The sequence below is a fragment of the Pseudophryne corroboree genome, chromosome 9 (assembly GCF_028390025.1).
Source record: "Pseudophryne corroboree isolate aPseCor3 chromosome 9, aPseCor3.hap2, whole genome shotgun sequence".
Lineage (NCBI taxonomy): Eukaryota > Metazoa > Chordata > Amphibia > Anura > Myobatrachidae > Pseudophryne > Pseudophryne corroboree.
Genome location: NC_086452.1, coordinates 418794994 through 418816303, shown reverse-complemented (window position 1 = coordinate 418816303; position 21310 = coordinate 418794994). Strand labels below are relative to the sequence as shown.

The window sequence follows — 21310 nt, the reverse complement described above, 5'->3', positions numbered from 1 at the left end:
AGTGACACTGTGGGTGTTTCAGCCGGTCTATGTGTAACATCCACTTCCACTCATTCCGAAGGTGATAAAAATTACAAGAAGAACAAGGGTTCAGGCGATCCTCATTGTTCCAGATTGGCCAAAAAGGGCCTGGTATCCAGATCTTCAGGAGTTACTCATAGAAGATCCCTGGCCTCTTCCTCTTCGTGAGGACCTGTTACAACAGGGGCCGTGCGTGTATCGGGACTTACCGCGGCTGCGTTTGACGGCATGGCGGTTGAGCGCCAAATCCTAGCCCGAAAGGGTATTCCCAGTGAAGTCATTCCTACACTTCTTCAGGCTAGGAAAGAAGTAACGGCAAAGCATTACCACCGTATTTGGAGAAAATATGTGTCTTGGTGTGAATCCAAGAAGCCTCCTACGGAAGAATTTCACCTGGGGCGGTTGCTTCATTTCCTACAAGCAGGTGTGGATGCGGGCCTAAAGTTAGGCTCTATTAAAGTACAGATTTCGGCCTTATCGATCTTTTTTAAAAAAGAATTGGCCTCCCTTCCAGAAGTCCAGACCTTCGTGAAAGGCGTGCTGCACATCCAACCTCCCTTTGTGCCCCCAGTAGCACCATGGGACCTTAAGACTTTCCTTTTTACTCAAGCATTCCCATAATTGTCCCTTTAGTATCTCCATGCTTCTGTATTTTATGAAAATCTGTTCTGTACTTCATTATTTTCTGTACTATATTATGCTATATATCTGTTAAGCGCCTTGAGTCCTATTGGAGAAAGAGCGCTATATAAATTAAATTATTATTATTATTAATTATTATTAATGTGGTGTTGCAATTCTTGCAATTACATTGGTTTGAACCTTTGCGCAAGGTTGAGTTAAAATTCCTTACTTGGAAAGTGGTCATGTTGTTGGCCTTGGCGTCTGCAAGGCGCGTGTCTGAGTTGGTGGCTTTGTCTCACAAAAGCCCCTATTTGATTTTCCATGCTGATACAGCAGAGTTGAGAACTCGTCACCAATTTCTGGTTTCATCATTTCATGTTAACCAGCCAATTGTGGTGCCAGTGGCTACTGACGCCTTGGCGGAGTCAAAGTCTCTCGATGTGGTCAGAGCTTTGAAGATCTATGTCGCCCGAACGGCGCAGATTAGGAAGGCAGAGGCTCTGTTTGTCCTGTGGGCTCCCAACAAGATTGGGGCTCCTGCTTCTAAGCAGACTATTGCGCGCTGGATTTGTAATACGATTCAGCAGGCTCATTCTACTGCAGGATTGCCGTTACCAAAATCGGTGAAAGACCATTCTACCAGGAAGGTGGGCTCATCCTGGGCGGCTTCCCGGGGAGTCTCGGCGTTACAACTTTGCCGAGCTGCTACTTGGTCGGGTTCAAACACCTTAGCAAAGTTTTACAAGTTTGATACCCTGGCTGAGGAGGACCTCTTGTTTGGTCAATCGGTATGCAGAGTCAACCGCACTCTCCCGCCCATTCTAGAGCTTTGGTATAAACCCCATGGTTCTTGAAGCATCCCCAGCATCCTCTAGGACGTATGAGAAAATAGGATTTTAATACCTACCGGTAAATCCTTTTCTTTTAGTCCGTAGAGGATGCTGGGCGCCCGTCCCAGTGCGGGCTGTATCTGCAGTTTGCTTGTAGTTACGCTCATGTTGCGTTAAGTTTAGTCACTCTGTGACTGTTGTTGGTCATGCCGTTGCATGCGTTTTTGTTGAATGCCATGTTGTACGGTGTGTTAGTGGTGTGAGCTGGTATGTATCTCACCTTAGTTTAAAATAATTAAATAAATCATTTTCCTCGAAATGTCCGTCTCCCTGGGCACAGTTGCTATAACTGGAGTTTGGAGGAGGGGCATAGAGGGAGGAGCCAGTTCACAACCATTCAAAGTCATATAGTGTGCCCATGTCTCCTGCGGATCCCGTTTATACCCCATGGTTCTTGAAGCATCCCCAGCATCCTCTACGGACTAAGAGAAAAGGATTTACCGGTAGGTATTAAAATCCTAATATATATATATATATATATATATGTCAAGAAAAAGATTATTAATGCGCCACATGTGATGGGAACACGTTTCAGATATGCTATGTATGTAGTAATAATAAGTCGTTTTAAACACTCCCCTATGCTATTTGCGGGGCGTCCGCTTAATCCCTCAATAAAAAAACAGTTGTGGTAACTTCCCTGAAATAAATAGTAATGATAAACAAAGGATGAGGGATGTGTAGCGACCACTGGTGTTAAATCAATGTAGCAGATATCAATGTAAATTAATAAATAATATAACAATTTATTAGTAATAAAAACAATCTAATATCAGTAAAACGTACAACGTAAAAAATGGGACAACAATACAAAACACAGCTGGACTAAAGTACTTAAAATGTATAAAAACTATGGGGGTCATTCCGAGTTGTTCGCTCGGTAATTTTCTTCGCATCGTAGCGATTTTCCGCTAACTGTGCATGCGCAATGTTCGCACTGCGACTGCGCCAAGTAAATTTGCTATGCAGTTAGGTATTTTACTCACGGCATTACGAGGTTTTTTCTTCGTTCTGGTGATCGTAATGTGATTGACAGGAAGTGGGTGTTTCTGGGCGGAAACTGTCCGTTTTATGGGAGTGTGTGAAAAAACGCTACCGTTTCTGGGAAAAACGCAGGAGTGGCTGGAGAAACGGAGGAGTGTCTGGCCGAACGCTGGGTGTGTTTGTGACGTCAAACCAGGAACGACAAGCACTGAACTGATCGCACTGGCAGAGTAAGTCTCGAGCTACTCAGAAACTGCACAGAGAAGTCTTTTCGCAATATTGCGAATCTTTCGTTCGCAATTTTGAGAAGCTAAGATTCACACCCAGTAGGCGGCGGCTTAGCGTGTGCAAAGCTGCTAAAAGCAGCTTGCGAGTGAACAACTCGGAATGACCCCTATAATAGAATCAATAAAAAGGTAATTCCTTATCTGGATATGAGGTAGGTACAGGTCTTCCAACGCGTTTCGTCAAACAGACTTCATCAAGGGGCTGGGGTGTAATGGGACTGACTGGTTATTTATAGTAGTGATAATTAGGAGCTCATGATGACATCACTTCCTGTTTCAGAATTAGCATATCTTATAGTGCACTTTATATTGGGTAGATATATTACTAGAACATATTGGAGCATATTACTTATAAATATATTAAAAAACCGAGTGTGTTTATATGTTAAAAAACAAGTCCGTTAGCTTGTGAGGGCGGCCAGGACGGTACTTCCACCCCACTTCCGGTGTTAAGTGTTGGCCGCGTCCGTCCACGGCTTCCGCCCCACTTCCGGGGTTTCACTGCGCATGCGCCCGCCGGGAGTCCGGAGGACGAGTTGAATCACAGTCTATGACTTGCATAGCGGTGGCCATTTTGTTGTTGTTTTCTGTATTACTTGGCAGTGCGTCGGCCATCTTTGGGAAGACATTCTTCGTGTTTATTTAGATGCAGTGATTGCATGTAAAACAAAATAAAACATGTATAAGACACCAATATATAATTGCATCGCTTTTTAATGCAGGGTATGGAATATGAATGAGTATATAAAGAAATAGATATGGACAGAGTGGAGTGCATATTATTGTGATTAGCTGAGAATATCAGTAAATAGTAAAGTGCATCTGATTATGTAGGCAATAGTATTATAAAGTGCATGTGCTTATAGGTGCTTGCAGTGCATTAATAAAGTGCTGGTGCTGTGGAGATTATTAAATATTAATTCATAGGTGATTTGCCATATTAGGTATATTATCATTGTGAGATGGAGTGACGCCTATCTCATGCTGTTATTCATGTTATATGATACAGTACCTGATCTTCCCAGATGGTCTCCCCCTCTGGTACTGATCAGGCCCAACACTGCTTGGCTTCCAAGATCGAACGTAGTTGGGCATTTCCAGTGTGGTTTGACTGTAGCAACATTATGCCTTCTCAGCTGTCATTCCAACATATAAAAAATTACAAGTATAAACACCCGGCTAAAGTATGTGACAGTGATATTTATCACTAGAATAATTTTGGAGTGAATGGTGCAATGGGTGGGAGAATAAAGGGGGGTGGGGGTGGTTGGGGTGGGAGGAGTGGGGGGGGGGGGGGGCGGGGAGGAAAAGGTGGAGAGGGAGGGGGGGATGGATGGGGGAGGAAGAGGGAGGGAATAGAGGTGGGTGGGAAGGGAGGGACCATAGGGTATTGGACCATAAATAAGGATAAATTGTACATGCACTGTAGGATGTTATAAGAAAGGGGCGATTTCATAATTGTCGTTGTATCCCATCGGCTGTAATGTCTGGAGTTGGAAAATCCAAAACATTTCACGTCGAGACAATTTGTTAGCTAGATCGCCTCCTCTTTCGCCCAGTTTAACCAGTTCAATGGCCTTGAAGGTTAATGCCTCTGGATTGGAATTGTGCACCAGAGTAAAGTGCTTGGATACAGCATGACTTTCCACTTTATTCTTGATATTTCTGATGTGCTCCTGTATCCTCAGCTTAAGTGGTCGTTTCGTTTTTCCGATGTACTGTTTTCCACAGTGGCATTCCAGTAGATAGATAACTGATTGAGTATTACAGTTCATATAGTCTTTAATTTTGTACTCCTTCTTTTTTTCTCCATCCGTAAAGGTTTTCCTGTTTGGGTGTAGAAACCTGCAGACGTTACAATGTCCGCACTTGTAGGAGCCCAGACACTTGGGCCAGGAAGGGTCTTTTTCCTGTTCAGTTGTCAGCATGCTCAGGGCTAAGATGTCTTTCAAGTTCCGTGATTTTTTTAATATAATTTCTGGACGAGGAGGGAGAATCTCCTTGAGAATGGGATCCATTAGTAGTACAGGTTGAGTATCCCTTATCCAAAATGCTTGGGACCAGAAGTATTTTGGATATCGGATTTTTCCGTATTTTGGAATAATTGAATTCCATAATGAGATATCATGGTGATGAGACCTAAGTCTAAGCACAGAATGCATTTATGTTACATATATACCTTATACACACAGCCTGAAGGTCATTTTAGACAATATTTTTAACAACTTTGTGCATTAAACAAAGTGTGTGTACATTCACACAATTCATTTATGTTTCATATACACCTTATACACACAGCCTGAAGGTCATTTAATACAATATTTTTAATAACTTTGTGTATTAGACAAAGCTTGTGTACATTGAGCCATCAGAAAACAAAGGTTTCACTATCTCACTCTCGCTGAAAAAAGTCTGTATTTCGGAATATTCCGTATTTCGGAATATTTGGATATGGGATACTCAACCTGTATTTTCCAGTGGTTCCTGAAAGAATCTCTGATGGATTTCTCATGTCGGCTGTAGGTGGTTATGAAGGTTATGGAGTCTTTTGTTTTGTCCTTAGTTTTATATTCCAGCAGTTTGGACCTTTCCACCTCATTGGTTTTAGTGATGGCTTCTTCTAGGATGGTGTCAGGGTAGACTTTATTCTTGTATCTAGTCTTATACATCTGAAGTTGTGATTGGCACTCTTCTGGTCTACTGCAGTTCCTTTTAATTCTGCTAAATTGGGAGAATGGAATGTTGTCCTTCCATCTCTTAAGATGGTTGCTCTTGTAGTGAAGATAACTATTGGTATCCACTTGTTTCACATGATTCTTAGTAAAAATTCTCCCCTCTTCTCCTATAAGAATTAAGTCTAGAAACTCTATGGAATCTTTACTTTTATTAGACGTAAAAGCAAGATTCATTTCATTTGTGCCAATCTACTCCAAAAAGCTGTTAAAACATTCAGTGTTTCCATCCCAGATTATTAAAATGTCATCAATATACCTCCTAAAATGTCATCAATATAGCTCTGATAAAAAATAATGTGACTGTTAAAATCATGATGATCATAAATAAAACTTTTTTCCCAACAACCCATGAACAGATTAGCGAAGCTGGGCGTGAAAATCGTGCCCATGGCGGTGCCGAACCGCTGAAGATAAAATTGATCCAAAAATTTAAAATAATTGTGTTGAAGAATAAAAAGCATGATGTCACAAATAAAATCTTTATGATTAGCTGTTAGTGTGGTGTCTCTGTCCACAAATTCTTTACATGCTGCCACTCCTTTCTCATGTTCGATACATGTGTACAATGATTGGACATCTATCGTTGCCCACATATACGAGTCCTTCCACACTATGTCTTTCAAACAATTTAACACTGAGGTGGTGTCCTTGAGGTAGATCTTTCACATAGACCTTCAAGAAAACATCTGCATACTCGGATAAGTTGGAGGTAAGTGAATTAATACCCGCCACTATAGGTCTCCCGGGCGGGTTATCCAAATTTTTGTGGATTTTTGGTAAGAAGTAGAAGATAGGGGTAGTGGGGTCTGATCTCATTAGAAACTGGTATTCCTCCTTAGTGATGATTTCTGTTCTTAGACCATGTAACAAAAGTGTTCTGAGTTCTTCAATATACAAATCCTTTGGGTCTCCTCTTAATTTGATATATGACTCATCATCTGATAACAGTCTTTCAGCTTCTGTGATATATTTGGCCCGGTCCATAATAACCAGACCCCCCCTTTGTCAGCTTGTTTAATGATGATACCTTTGTTCTTCTGTAGATTCTTCAAAGCTTCACTCTCCCGATTGCTGATATTTTTCTCCTTTATCTTCACTTGGTCTATATCACACAGGTCCTTTTTCACCAGCTCATAAAATATCCCGATGTTGCTCCCTTTGGATTCTAGTGGGTAATATTTGGAGGTTGGTTTCAGGACTGATTTGGAGCGGCTTTCATAGTTGGTAATGATTGCATCTTCCTTTTTTATCCGAGCTTCCTGACTCCAGGGCCTGGAAGCTCGGATAAACCAGTTGCCAGACACTGGGTTGAGGCTGGACACCAAATTCCTATGTTACGATGTCGCATTATTGACTGGATTCCACTGTCCGACACTATCTCCCCAAGAGGATTGAACGAATAGCTTGTCCTAAAGAATTTTTTGAGATAAAAAAGTTTTTGCTCCACCATACTATTGTGGACTTTTTCCCACTGTCTTTCATTGTATTTTAATGATTTAGTTGGTTGGTTATGGTGTTGTGAGCAAGGACCTGGGCTATCTGTGTGTGTGCTTGTTCTTAATACATAGAACCAAGGTTCTTGTATGGGAGTTCGCGCACGCACTTTATTTAGCCGTGGGTTAATTGCACTATTCACCATGATCATTTTTGTTGTTTGTCTTTTTTAAATTATAGTGATGTGTGTTGTTGTGATAATAGGTGTTTCCTGGATTCCTCTTGGATCACCCCATGAAATGGTTTAGATTTAATAACTTTGATAATATATAGGATTATACCTAATTTCTAAATGCGGCTGGTGGGCTGTATGTATTAGATGTACCTGATGTGATTAGGTAATACTAGCTTTCCTGGTAGTGGAGATAAATTAGATCTTGGAGATTATATCTTATATAGATTATTTGTCTTCTCCAGTATTTGTTGTTTTTATAGCCATTATAATTAGAGATGTGCACCGGAAATTTTTCGGGTTTTGTGTTTTGGTTTTGGGTTCGGTTCCGTGGCCGTGTTTTGGGTTCGAACGCGTTTTGGCAAAACCTCACCAAATTTTTTTTGTCGGATTCGGGTGTGTTTTGGATTCGGGTGTTTTTTTCAAAAAACCCTAAAAAACAGCTTAAATCATAGAATTTGGGGGTCATTTTGATCCCAAAGTATTATTAACCTCAATAACCATAATTTCCACTCATTTTCAGTCTATTCTGAACACCTCACACCTCACAATATTATTTTTAGTCCTAAAATTTGCACCGAGGTCGCTGGATGACTAAGCTCAGCGACCCAAGTGGCCGACACAAACACCTGGCCCATCTAGGAGTGGCACTGCAGTGTCACGCAGAATGGCCCTTCCAAAAAACACTCCCCAAACAGCACATGACGCAAAGAAAAAAAGAGGCGCAATGAGGTAGCTGTGTGAGTAAGCTAAGCGACCCTAGTGGCCGACACAAACACCTGGCCCATCTAGGAGTGGCACTGCAGTGTCAGGCCGGATGGCCCTTCCAAAAAATACTCCCCAAACAGCACATGACGCAAAGAAGAAAAAAAAGAGGCGCAATGAGGTAGCTGTGTGACTAAGATAAGTGACCCTAGTGGCCGACACAAACACCTAGCCCATCTAGGAGTGTCACTGCAGTGTCACGCAGGATGGCCCTTCCAAAAAACACTCCCCAAACAGCACATGACGCAAAGAAAAATGAAAGAAAAAAGAGGTGCAAGATGGAATTGTCCTTGGGCCCTCCCACCCACCCTTATGTTGTATAAACAGAACATGCACACTTTAACCAACCCATCATTTCAGTGACAGGGTCTGCCACACGACTGTGACTGAAATGACGGGTTGGTTTGGACCCCCCCCAAAAAAGAAGCAATTAATCTCTCCTTGCACAAACTGGCTCTACAGAGGCAAGATGTCCACCTCATCATCATCCTCCGATTCATCACCGTGTACATCCCCCTCCTCACAGATTATCAATTCGTCCCCACTGGAATCCACCATCACAGCTCCCTGTGTACTTTGTGGAGGCAATTGCTGCTGGTGAATGTCTCCATGGAGGAATTGATTATAATTCATTTTAATGAACATCATCTTCTCCACATTTTCTGGAAGTAACCTCGTACGCCGATTGCTGACAAGGTGAGCGGCGGCACTAAACACTCTTTCGGAGTACACACTTGTGGGAGGGCAACTTAGGTAGAATAAAGCCAGTTTGTGCAAGGGCCTCCAAATTGCCTCTTTTTCCTGCCAGTATACGTACGGACTGTCTGACGTGCCTACTTGGATGCGGTCACTCATATAATCCTCCACCATTCTTTCAATGGTGAGAGAATCATATGCAGTGACAGTAGACGACATGTCCGTAATCGTTGGCAGGTCCTTCAGTCCGGACCAGATGTCAGCATCAGCAGTCGCTCCAGACTGCCCTGCATCACCGCCAGCGGGTGGGCTCGGAATTCTGAGCCTTTTCCTCGCACCCCCAGTTGCGGGAGAATGTGAAGGAGGAGATGTTGACAGGTCGCGTTCCGCTTGACTTGACAATTTTCTCACCAGCAGTTCTTTGAACCCCTGCAGACTTGTGTCTGCCGGAAAGAGAGATACAAGGTAGGTTTTAAATCTAGGATCGAGCACGGTGGCCAAAATGTAGTGCTCTGATTTCAACAGATTGACCACCCGTGAATCCTTGTTAAGCGAATTAAGGGCTCCATCCACAAGTCCCACATGCCTAGCGGAATCGCTCTGTGTTAGCTCCTCCTTCAATGTCTCCAGCTTCTTCTGCAAAAGCCTGATGAGGGGAATGACCTGACTCAGGCTGGCAGTGTCTGAACTGACTTCACGTGTGGCAAGTTCAAAAGGTTGCAGAACCTTGCACAACGTTGAAATCATTCTCCACTGCGCTTGAGACAGGTGCATTCCACCTCCTATATCGTGCTCAGTTGTATAGGCTTGAATGGCCTTTTGCTGCTCCTCCAACCTCTGAAGCATATAGAGGGTTGAATTCCACCTCGTTACCACTTCTTGCTTCAGATGATGGCAGGGCAGGTTCAGGCGTTTTTGGTGTTGCTCCAGTCTTCTGTACGTGGTGCCTGTACGCCGAAAGTGTCCCGCAATTCTTCTGGCCACCGACAGCATCTCTTGCACGCCCCTCTCGTTTTTTAAATAATTCTGCACCACCAAATTCAAGGTATGTGCAAAACATGGGACGTGCTGGAATTTGCCCATATTTAATGCACACACAATATTGCTGGCGTTGTCCGATGCCACAAATCCACAGGAGAGTCCAATTGGGGTAAGCCATTCTGCGATGATCTTCCTCAGTTGCCGTAAGAGGTTTTCAGCTGTGTGCGTATTCTGGAAAGCGGTGATACAAAGCGTAGCCTGCCTAGGAAAGAGTTGGCATTTGCGAGATGCTGCTACTGGTGCCGCCGCTGCTGTTCTTGCGGCGGGAGTCAATACATCTACCCAGTGGGCTGTCACAGTCATATAGTTCTGAGTCTGCCCTGCTCCACTTGTCCACATGTCCGTGGTTAAGTGGACATTGGGTACAACTGCATTTTTTAGGACACTGGTGAGTCTTTTTCTGAGGTCTGTGTACATTTTCGGTATCGCCTGCCTAGAGAAATGGAACCTAGATGGTATTTGGTACCGGGGACACAGTACCTCAATCAAGTCTATAGTTGGCTCTGCAGTAATGATGGATACCGGAACCACGTTTCTCACCGCCCAGGATGCCAAGGCCTCAGTTATCCGCTTTGCAGCAGGATGACTGCTGTGATATTTCATCTTCCTCGCAAAGGACTGTTGGACAGTCAATTGCTTGGTGGAAGTAGTAAAAGTCGTCTTACGACTTCCCCTCTGGGATGACCATCGACTCCCAGCAGCAACAACAGCAGCGCCAGCAGCAGTAGGCGTTACACGCAAGGATGCATTGTAGGAATCCCAGGCAGGAGAGGACTCGTCAGAATTGCCAGTGACATGGCCTGCAGGACTATTGGCATTCCTGGGGAAGGAGGAAATTGACACTGAGGGAGTTGGTGGGGTGGTTTGCGTGAGCTTGGTTACAAGAGGAAGGGATTTACTGGTCAGTGGACTGCTTCCGCTGTCGCCCAAAGTTTTTGAACTTGTCACTGACTTATGATGAATGCGCTGCAGGTGACGTATAAGGGAGGATGTTCCGAGGTGGTTAACGTCCTTACCCCTACTTATTACAGCTTGACAAAGGCAACACACGGCTTGACACCTGTTGTCCGCATTTCTGTTGAAATACTTCCACACCGAAGAGCTGATTTTTTTGGTATTTTCACCAGGCATGTCAATGGCCATATTCCTCCCACGGACAACAGGTGTCTCCCCGGGTGCCTGACTTAAACAAACCACCTCACCATCAGAATCCTCCTTGTCAATTTCCTCCCCAGCACCAGCAACAACCATATCCTCCTCATCCTGGTGTACTTCAACACTGACATCTTCAATCTGACTATCAGGAACTGGACTGCAGGTGCTCCTTCCAGCACTTGCAGGGGGCGTGCAAATGGTGGAAGGCGCATGCTCTTCACGTCCAGTGTTGGGAAGGTCAGGCATCGCAACCGACACAATTGGACTCTCCTTGTGGATTTGGGATTTCGAAGAACGCACAGTTCTTTGCTGTGCTTTTGCCAGCTTAAGTCTTTTCATTTTTCTAGCGAGAGGCTGAGTGCTTCCATCCTCATGTGAAGCTGAACCACTAGCCATGAACATAGGCCAGGGCCTCAGCCGTTCCTTGCCACTCCGTGTGGTAAATGGCATATTGGCAAGTTTACGCTTCTCCTCCGACGATTTTATTTTAGATTTTTGAGTCCTTTTTTTACTGATATTTTGTGTTTTGGATTTTACATGCTCTGTACTATGACATTGGGCATCGGCCTTGGCAGACGACGTTGATGGAATTTCATCGTCTCGGCCATGACTAGTGGCAGCAGCTTCAGCACGAGGTGGAAGAAGGGGATCTTGATCTTTCCCTATTTTTGGAACCTCAACATTTTTGTTCTCCATATTTTAATAGGCACAACTAAAAGGCACCTCAGGTAAACAATGGAGATGGATGGATACTAGTATACTTATGGATGACGAGTGACTGACGACACAGAGGTAGCTACAGCCGTGGACTACCGTACTGCGTCTGCTAGTATAGAGATGATAATGATATAAAAAATATATATATATCACTACTGCAGGTATATATAATATAATGACGGACCTGCTGGACACTGTCAGCAGACTCCTAAACTACTAGTATGAAGAAGATAGAAAAAAAACCCCCACCACAGGTAGGTATACAATTATGGACGAGCACTGACGACACAGAGGTAGCTACAGCCGTGGACTACCGTACTGCGTCTGCTAGTATAGAGATGATAATGATATAAAAAATATATATATATCACTACTGCAGGTATATATAATATAATGACGGACCTGCTGGACACTGTCAGCAGACTCCTAAACTACTAGTATGAAGAAGATAGAAAAAAAAACCCCACCACAGGTAGGTATACAATTATGGACGAGCACTGACGACACAGAGGTAGCTACAGCCGTGCACTACCGTACTGCGTCTGCTAGTATAGAGATGATAATGATATAAAAAATATATATATATCACTACTGCAGGTATATATAATATAATGACGGACCTGCTGGACACTGTCAGCAGACTCCTAAACTACTAGTATGAAGAAGATAGAAAAAAAAAAACCACCACAGGTAGGTATACAATTATGGACGAGCACTGACGACACAGAGGTAGCTACAGCCGTGGACTAACGTACTGCGTCTGCTAGTATAGAGATGATAATGATATAAAAAATATATATATATCACTACTGCAGGTATATATAATATAATGACGGACCTGCTGGACACTGTCAGCAGACTCCTAAACTACTAGTATGAAGAAGATAGAAAAAAAAACCCACCACAGGTAGGTATACAATTATGGACGAGCACTGACGACACAGAGGTAGCTACAGCCGTGGACTACCGTACTGCGTCTGCTAGTATAGAGATGATAATGATATAAAAATATATATATATCACTACTGCAGGTATATATAATATAATGACGGACCTGCTGGACACTGTCAGCAGACTCCTAAACTACTAGTATGAAGAAGATAGAAAAAAAAAAACCACCACAGGTAGGTATACAATTATGGACGAGCACTGACGACACAGAGGTAGCTACAGCCGTGGACTACCGTACTGCGTCTGCTAGTATAGAGATGATAATGATATAAAAAAATATATATATATCACTACTGCAGGTATATATAATATAATGACGGACCTGCTGGACACTGTCAGCAGACTCCTAAACTACTAGTATGAAGAAGATAGAAAAAAAAAACCCACCACAGGTAGGTATACAATTATGGACGAGCACTGACGACACAGAAGTAGCTACAGCCGTGGACTACCGTACTGCGTCTGCTAGTATAGAGATGATAATGATATAAAAAATATATATATATCACTACTGCAGCTATATATATTATAATGACGGACCTGCTGGACACTGTCAGCAGACTCCTAAACTACTAGTATGAAGAAGATAGAAAAAAAAAACCCACCACAGGTAGGTATACAATTATGGACGAGCACTGACGACACAGAGGTAGCTACAGCCGTGGACTACCGTACTGCGTCTGCTAGTATAGAGATGATAATGATATAAAAAATATATATATATCACTACTGCAGCTATATATAATATAATGACGGACCTGCTGGACACTGTCAGCAGACTCCTAAACTACTAGTATGAAGAAGATAGAAAAAAAAACCCACCACAGGTAGGTATACAATTATGGACGAGCACTGACGACACAGAGGTAGCTACAGCCGTGGACTACCGTACTGCGTCTGCTAGTATAGAGATGTTAATGATATAAAAAATATATATATCACTACTGCAGGTATATATAATATAATGACGGACCTGCTGGACACTGTCAGCAGACTCCTAAACTACTAGTATGAAGAAGATAGAAAAAAAAACCCACCACAGGTAGGTATACAATTATGGACGAGCACTGACGACACAGAGGTAGCTACAGCCGTGGACTACCGTACTGCGTCTACTAGTATAGAGATGATAATGATATAAAAAAATATATATATATCACTACTGCAGGTATATATAATATAATGACGGACCTGCTGGACACTGTCAGCAGACTCCTAAACTACTAGTATGAAGAAGATAGAAAAAAAAACCCCACCACAGGTAGGTATACAATTATGGACGAGCACTGACGACACAGAGGTAGCTACAGCCGTGGACTACCGTACTGCGTCTGCTAGTATAGAGATGATAATGATATAAAAAATATATATATATCACTACTGCAGGTATATATAATATAATGACGGACCTGCTGGACACTGTCAGCAGACTCCTAAACTACTAGTATGAAGAAGATAGAAAAAAAAAACCCCACCACAGGTAGGTATACAATTATGGACGAGCACTGACGACACAGAGGTAGCTACAGCCGTGGACTAACGTACTGCGTCTGCTAGTATAGAGATGATAATGATATAAAAAATATATATATATCACTACTGCAGGTATATATAATATAATGACGGACCTGCTGGACACTGTCAGCAGACTCCTAAACTACTAGTATGAAGAAGATAGAAAAAAAAACCCACCACAGGTAGGTATACAATTATGGACGAGCACTGACGACACAGAGGTAGCTACAGCCGTGGACTACCGTACTGCGTCTGCTAGTATAGAGATGATAATGATATAAAAATATATATATATATATATCACTACTGCAGGTATATATAATATAATGACGGACCTGCTGGACACTGTCAGCAGACTCCTAAACTACTAGTATGAAGAAGATAGAAAAAAAAACCACCACAGGTAGGTATACAATTATGGATGAGCACTGACGACACAGAGGTAGCTACAGCCGTGGACTACCGTACTGCGTCTGCTAGTATAGAGATGATAATGATATAAAAAAATATATATATATCACTACTGCAGGTATATATAATATAATGACGGACCTGCTGGACACTGTCAGCAGACTCCTAAACTACTAGTATGAAGAAGATAGAAAAAAAAACCCCACCACAGGTAGGTATACAATTATGGACGAGCACTGACGACACAGAGGTAGCTACAGCCGTGGACTACCGTACTGCGTCTGCTAGTATAGAGATGATAATGATATAAAAAATATATATATATCACTACTGCAGCTATATATAATATAATGACGTACCTGCTGGACACTGTCAGCAGACTCCTAAACTACTAGTATGAAGAAGATAGAAAAAAAAAACCCACCACAGGTAGGTATACAATTATGGACGAGCACTGACGACACAGAGGTAGCTACAGCCGTGGACTACCGTACTGCGTCTGCTAGTATAGAGATGTTAATGATATAAAAAATATATATATATCACTACTGCAGGTATATATAATATAATGACGGACCTGCTGGACACTGTCAGCAGACTCCTAAACTACTAGTATGAAGAAGATAGAAGAAAAAAAACCACCACAGGTAGGTATACAATTATGGACGAGCACTGACGACACAGAGGTAGCTACAGCCGTGGACTACCGTACTGCGTCTGCTAGTATAGAGATGATAATGATATAAAAAATATATATATATCACTACTGCAGGTATATATAATATAATGACGGACCTGCTGGACACTGTCAGCAGACTCCTAAACTACTAGTATGAAGAAGATAGAAAAAAAAAACCCACCACAGGTAGGTATACAATTATGGACGAGCACTGACGACACAGAGGTAGCTACAGCCGTGGACTACCGTACTGCATCTGCTAGTATAGAGATGATAATGATATAAAAAATATATATATATCACTACTGCAGGTATATATAATATAATGACGGACCTGCTGGACACTGTCAGCAGACTCCTAAACTACTAGTATGAAGAAGATAGAAAAAAAAAACCCCACCACAGGTAGGTATACAATTATGGACGAGCACTGACGACACAGAGGTAGCTACAGCCGTGGACTACCGTACTGCGACTGCTAATATAGAGATGATAATGATATAAAAAATATATATATATCACTACTGCAGGTATATATAATATAATGACGGACCTGCTGGACACTGTCAGCAGACTCCTAAACTACTAGTATGAAGAAGATAGAAAAAAAAAACCCACCACAGGTAGGTATACAATTATGGACGAGCACTGACGACACAGAGGTAGCTACAGCCGTGGACTACCGTACTGCGTCTGCTAGTATAGAGATGATAATGATATAAAAAATATATATATATCACTACTGCAGGTATATATAATATAATGACGGACCTGCTGGACACTGTCAGCAGACTCCTAAACTACTAGTATGAAGAAGATAGAAAAAAAAAACCCACCACAGGTAGGTATACAATTATGGACGAGCACTGACGACACAGAGGTAGCTACAGCCGTGGACTACCGTACTGCGTCTGCTAGTATAGAGATGATAATGATATAAAAAATATATATATATATCACTACTGCAGGTATATATAATATAATGACGGACCTGCTGGACACTGTCAGCAGACTCCTAAACTACTAGTATGAAGAAGATAGAAAAAAAAAAACCACCACAGGTAGGTATACAATTATGGACGAGCACTGACGACACAGAGGTAGCTACAGCCGTGGACTACCGTACTGCGTCTGCTAGTATAGAGATGTTAATGATATAAAAAATATATATATATCACTACTGCAGGTATATATAATATAATGACGGACCTGCTGGACACTGTCAGCAGACTCCTAAACTACTAGTATGAAGAAGATAGAAAAAAAAAACCACCACAGGTAGGTATACAATTATGGACGAGCACTGACGACACAGAGGTAGCTACAGCCGTGGACTACCGTACTGCGTCTGCTAGTATAGAGATGATAATGATATAAAATATATATATATATCACTACTGCAGGTATATATAATATAATGACGGACCTGCTGGACACTGTCAGCAGACTCCTAAACTACTAGTATGAAGAAGATAGAAAAAAAAACCCCACCACAGGTAGGTATACAATTATGGACGAGCACTGGCGACACAGAGGTAGCTACAGCCGTGGACTACCGTACTGCGTCTGCTAGTATAGAGATGATAATGATATAAAAAATATATATATATCACTACTGCAGGTATATATAATATAATGACGGACCTGCTGGACACTGTCAGCAGACTCCTAAACTACTAGTATGAAGAAGATAGAAAAAAAAAACCCCACCACAGGTAGGTATACAATTATGGACGAGCACTGACGACACAGAGGTAGCTACAGCCGTGGACTACCGTACTGCGTCTGCTAGTATAGAGATGATAATGATATAAAAAATATATATATATCACTACTGCAGGTATATATAATATAATGACGGACCTGCTGGACACTGTCAGCAGACTCCTAAACTACTAGTATGAAGAAGATAGAAAAAAACCCCCACCACAGGTAGGTATACAATTATGGACGAGCACTGACGACACAGAGGTAGCTACAGCCGTGGACTACCGTACTTCGTCTGCTAGTATAGAGATGATAATGATATAAAAAATATATATATATCACTACTGCAGGTATATATAATATAATGACGGACCTGCTGGACACTGTCAGCAGACTCCTAAACTACTAGTATGAAGAAGATAGAAAAAAAACCCACCACAGGTAGGTATACAATTATGGACGAGCACTGACGACACAGAGGTAGCTACAGCCGTGGACTACCGTACTGCGTCTGCTAGTATAGAGATGATAATGATATAAAAAATATATATATATCACTACTGCAGGTATATATAATATAATGACGGACCTGCTGGACACTGTCAGCAGACTCCTAAACTACTAGTATGAAGAAGATAGAAAAAAAAACCCCACCACAGGTAGGTATACAATTATGGACGAGCACTGGCGACACAGAGGTAGCTACAGCCGTGGACTACCGTACTGCGTCTGCTAGTATAGAGATGATAATGATATAAAAAATATATATATATCACTACTGCAGGTATATATAATATAATGACGGACCTGCTGGACACTGTCAGCAGACTCCTAAACTACTAGTATGAAGAAGATAGAAAAAAAAAACCCCACCACAGGTAGGTATACAATTATGGACGAGCACTGACGACACAGAGGTAGCTACAGCCGTGGACTACCGTACTGCGTCTGCTAGTATAGAGATGATAATGATATAAAAAATATATATATATCACTACTGCAGGTATATATAATATAATGACGGACCTGCTGGACACCGTCAGCAGACTCCTAAACTACTAGTATGAAGAAGATAGAAAAAAAACCCCACCACAGGTAGGTATACAATTATGGACGAGCACTGACGACACAGAGGTAGCTACAGCCGTGGACTACCGTACTTCGTCTGCTAGTATAGAGATGATAATGATATAAAAAATATATATATATCACTACTGCAGGTATATATAATATAATGACGGACCTGCTGGACACTGTCAGCAGACTCCTAAACTACTAGTATGAAGAAGATAGAAAAAAACCCCACCACAGGTAGGTATACAATTATGGACGAGCACTGACGACACAGAGGTAGCTACAGCCGTGGACTACCGTACTGCGTCTGCTAGTATAGAGATGATAATGATATAAAAAATATATATATATCACTACTGCAGGTATATATAATATAATGACGGACCTGCTGGACACTATCAGCAGACTCCTAAACTACTAGTATGAAGAAGATAGAAAAAAAAACCCCACCACAGGTAGGTATACAATTATGGACGAGCACTGACGACACAGAGGTAGCTACAGCCGTGGACTACCGTACTGCGTCTGCTAGTATAGAGATGATAATGATATAAAATATATATATATATATCACTACTGCAGGTATATATAATATAATGACGGACCTGCTGGACACTGTCAGCAGACTCCTAAACTACTAGTATGAAGAAGATAGAAAGAAAAACCCCACCACAGGTAGGTATACAATTATGGACGAGCACTGACGACACAGAGGTAGCTACAGCCGCGGACTACCGTACTGCGTCTGCTAGTATAGAGATGATAATGATATAAAAAATATATATATATCACTACTGCAGGTATATATAATATAATGACGGACCTGCTGGACACTGTCAGCAGACTCCTAAACTACTAGTATGAAGAAGATAGAAAAAAAAACCCACCACAGGTAGGTATACAATTATGGACGAGCACTGACGACACAGAGGTAGCCACAGCCGTGGACTACCGTACTGCGTCTGCTAATATAGAGATGATAGAGATGAACAAAAAAAATATAACACTACTGCAGGTAAATATTTATATAATATAATGAATGACGGACCTGCTGGACACTGTCAGCAGAATGCGTTTATAGAATAAAAATAAAAAACACCACAGAGCAGACAGGAGTGTTTAACTTTTTCAGGCAGACAATATACTGGTGGTCACTGGTCAGTCACACTGGCAGCAAAAGTGTGCACTGTACTCCTGCTATAACTGCACCCCAGTCTCCCCCACAATTCAGCTGTGTGAGCAGTGAGCACTCAGCACAGTCAGATATACATATAGATGATATTATCATGCAGCACACTGAGGCTGAGCACAGATATGGTATGTGACTGTGTATCGTTTTTTTTCAGGCAGAGAACGGATTATATTAAATAATAAATAAAACTGGTGGTGGTCAGTCACTAGTAACTATCAGCAAAACTCTGCACTCTGAGTACTCCTAATGCTCCCCAAAATTACTAAGTAATCAACTCAAGTGTCTCTATTTATTCTAACGGAGAGGACGCCAGCCACGTCCTCTCCCTATCAATCTCAATGCACGTGTGAAAATGGCGGCGACGCGCGGCTCCTTATATAGAATCCGAGTCTCGCGATATAATACGAGCCTCGCGAGAATCCGACAGCGGGATGATGACGTTCGGGCGCGCTCGGGTTAGCCGAGCAAGGCGGGAAGATCCGAGTCTGCCTCGGACCCGTGTAAAAAGGCTGAAGTTCGGGGGGGTTCGGATTCCGAGGAACCGAACCCGCTCATCTCTAATTATAATATAGGTATACTTCTGATGAGTTTGGTTTAGTATTCTGCACTGTTTGCGCGTCGCTATGCGGAAGTGTTGCTATGCTCGGCGACGTCACTAGGGAAACTGTTGTTGAGATACCTTTGAACCGGAAGTACTGGCATAATCGTTTCTGCATGCGCGGCAATGGAACGCACGCCGAGCCCGGACATGCGGCACTGGAACGCACGCCGTGACGGGCGCAGGTGGAGTGCATCTCCTGCAATGAGCAGGATATTGTGCTGTCCATTGAAATTTAAGAGGTCTCCAGGGAACAGGTATGTGACTTCTGTTGCAATGACTCTGCTATGTTGTTATGCTGGTGGCTTGTATTGCTGACACGCTTGACAAAGGTCCGGATGGACCGAAACGTCGCTGTCATTCTGTCTACATGCATATAATGAAGCCTTGCATTTGTATCTTTGTGAGTATGATATAATAAATTTCCTTCAAGCACATTTATGGACTGGAGAGTGCCATAAGAATCTATATACATCAGAAATCACCCATATAGGGGATCATCTGTGTAGAAGCACCCCAAAGATGAACTTTTGATCAGAGTGCAGGACTTCTTCATTGGATATATATATATAAATATATATATATATATATATATATATATATATATGAGACACATCAGTTACAACAATAGTGTCCTCTGAATCAGCGCGAATGTTAACTATTATTTCAATAGGATACAGGGCCTGGTGAACATTAGCCATGACACACCTTAATGATGTCACATGTTCCTAATGAACTGATTGGTTCATACGACAACACGGATGCCATCAGTGACAGGGCTCTTTAAATTCAATATTTACATCACTTTAGATTCAACAAAGCTCTTGTATATGTCCCAAATAGTCATTATATATTTTAGTTAATATGTAAATGATGAAGATATTTCTTCATAATTCATTCACATATAATGTCACCTTTAGTAAACAAACTCTCACCCACACATATTGGTTAGAATAATATAATGTTAATGTTAAAATGAATATCTTTCCACATAGGTTACTGAAGTAGTGAATTTTATATCTGATAACATTAATCTTATTTTTTGTACTTTCTGTTAAATACCAACATTCTCGAAAATGGCCAGTACCCATTGAGAGGCCATTATTTACTTTAAATCTGCACAGTCTGAACCTTTGGTGTTTACATTACAAGATTAATCACATTAACATTATTGTGCATCATGTCTAACCCTGATTCATTTTAGTCAGGATCATTTATTTACACCTTTATGTATGTATGCTTAAAGATCATTTTCTCCATAATATTGTACAGTTATTTTAAAATGGACATTATTTTACTTACCGAGCCTGCTGCAATTGGAACATACAGCACTAACAATAAAGAGGAAATTATGCCTCAATTCAGCATTAATATATTCTAAATACAATATATTATATAAGCAGTGGCGGATCTTGCCACGGGCAAGCAGGACTTTTGCCCGGGGCGCTGGCGCCATCCGGAGGGCGCCGCACCGTGGCAAGATCCGCCACTGCCGTCATCGCGCACCGCACAGCAAAGGTCCTCTCTACGAAGGGAACTAGACTCATAGCGTCTAGTTTCCCTTCGTGGAGAGGACCTTTTGCTGTGCGGTGCGCGATGACG

General features: G+C 42.0%; 1 long non-coding RNA gene and 1 pseudogene across 1 annotated transcript in view; one reads left to right on the top strand and one right to left on the bottom strand.

The window, feature by feature from the left end:
• LOC134957098 (uncharacterized) overlaps positions 1–21310 on the top strand; it is a 255859-nt gene that overhangs the window by 44644 nt on the left and 189905 nt on the right. The window lies entirely within an intron of this gene.
• Positions 3807–3925, bottom strand: LOC134962765 (5S ribosomal RNA; annotated as a pseudogene).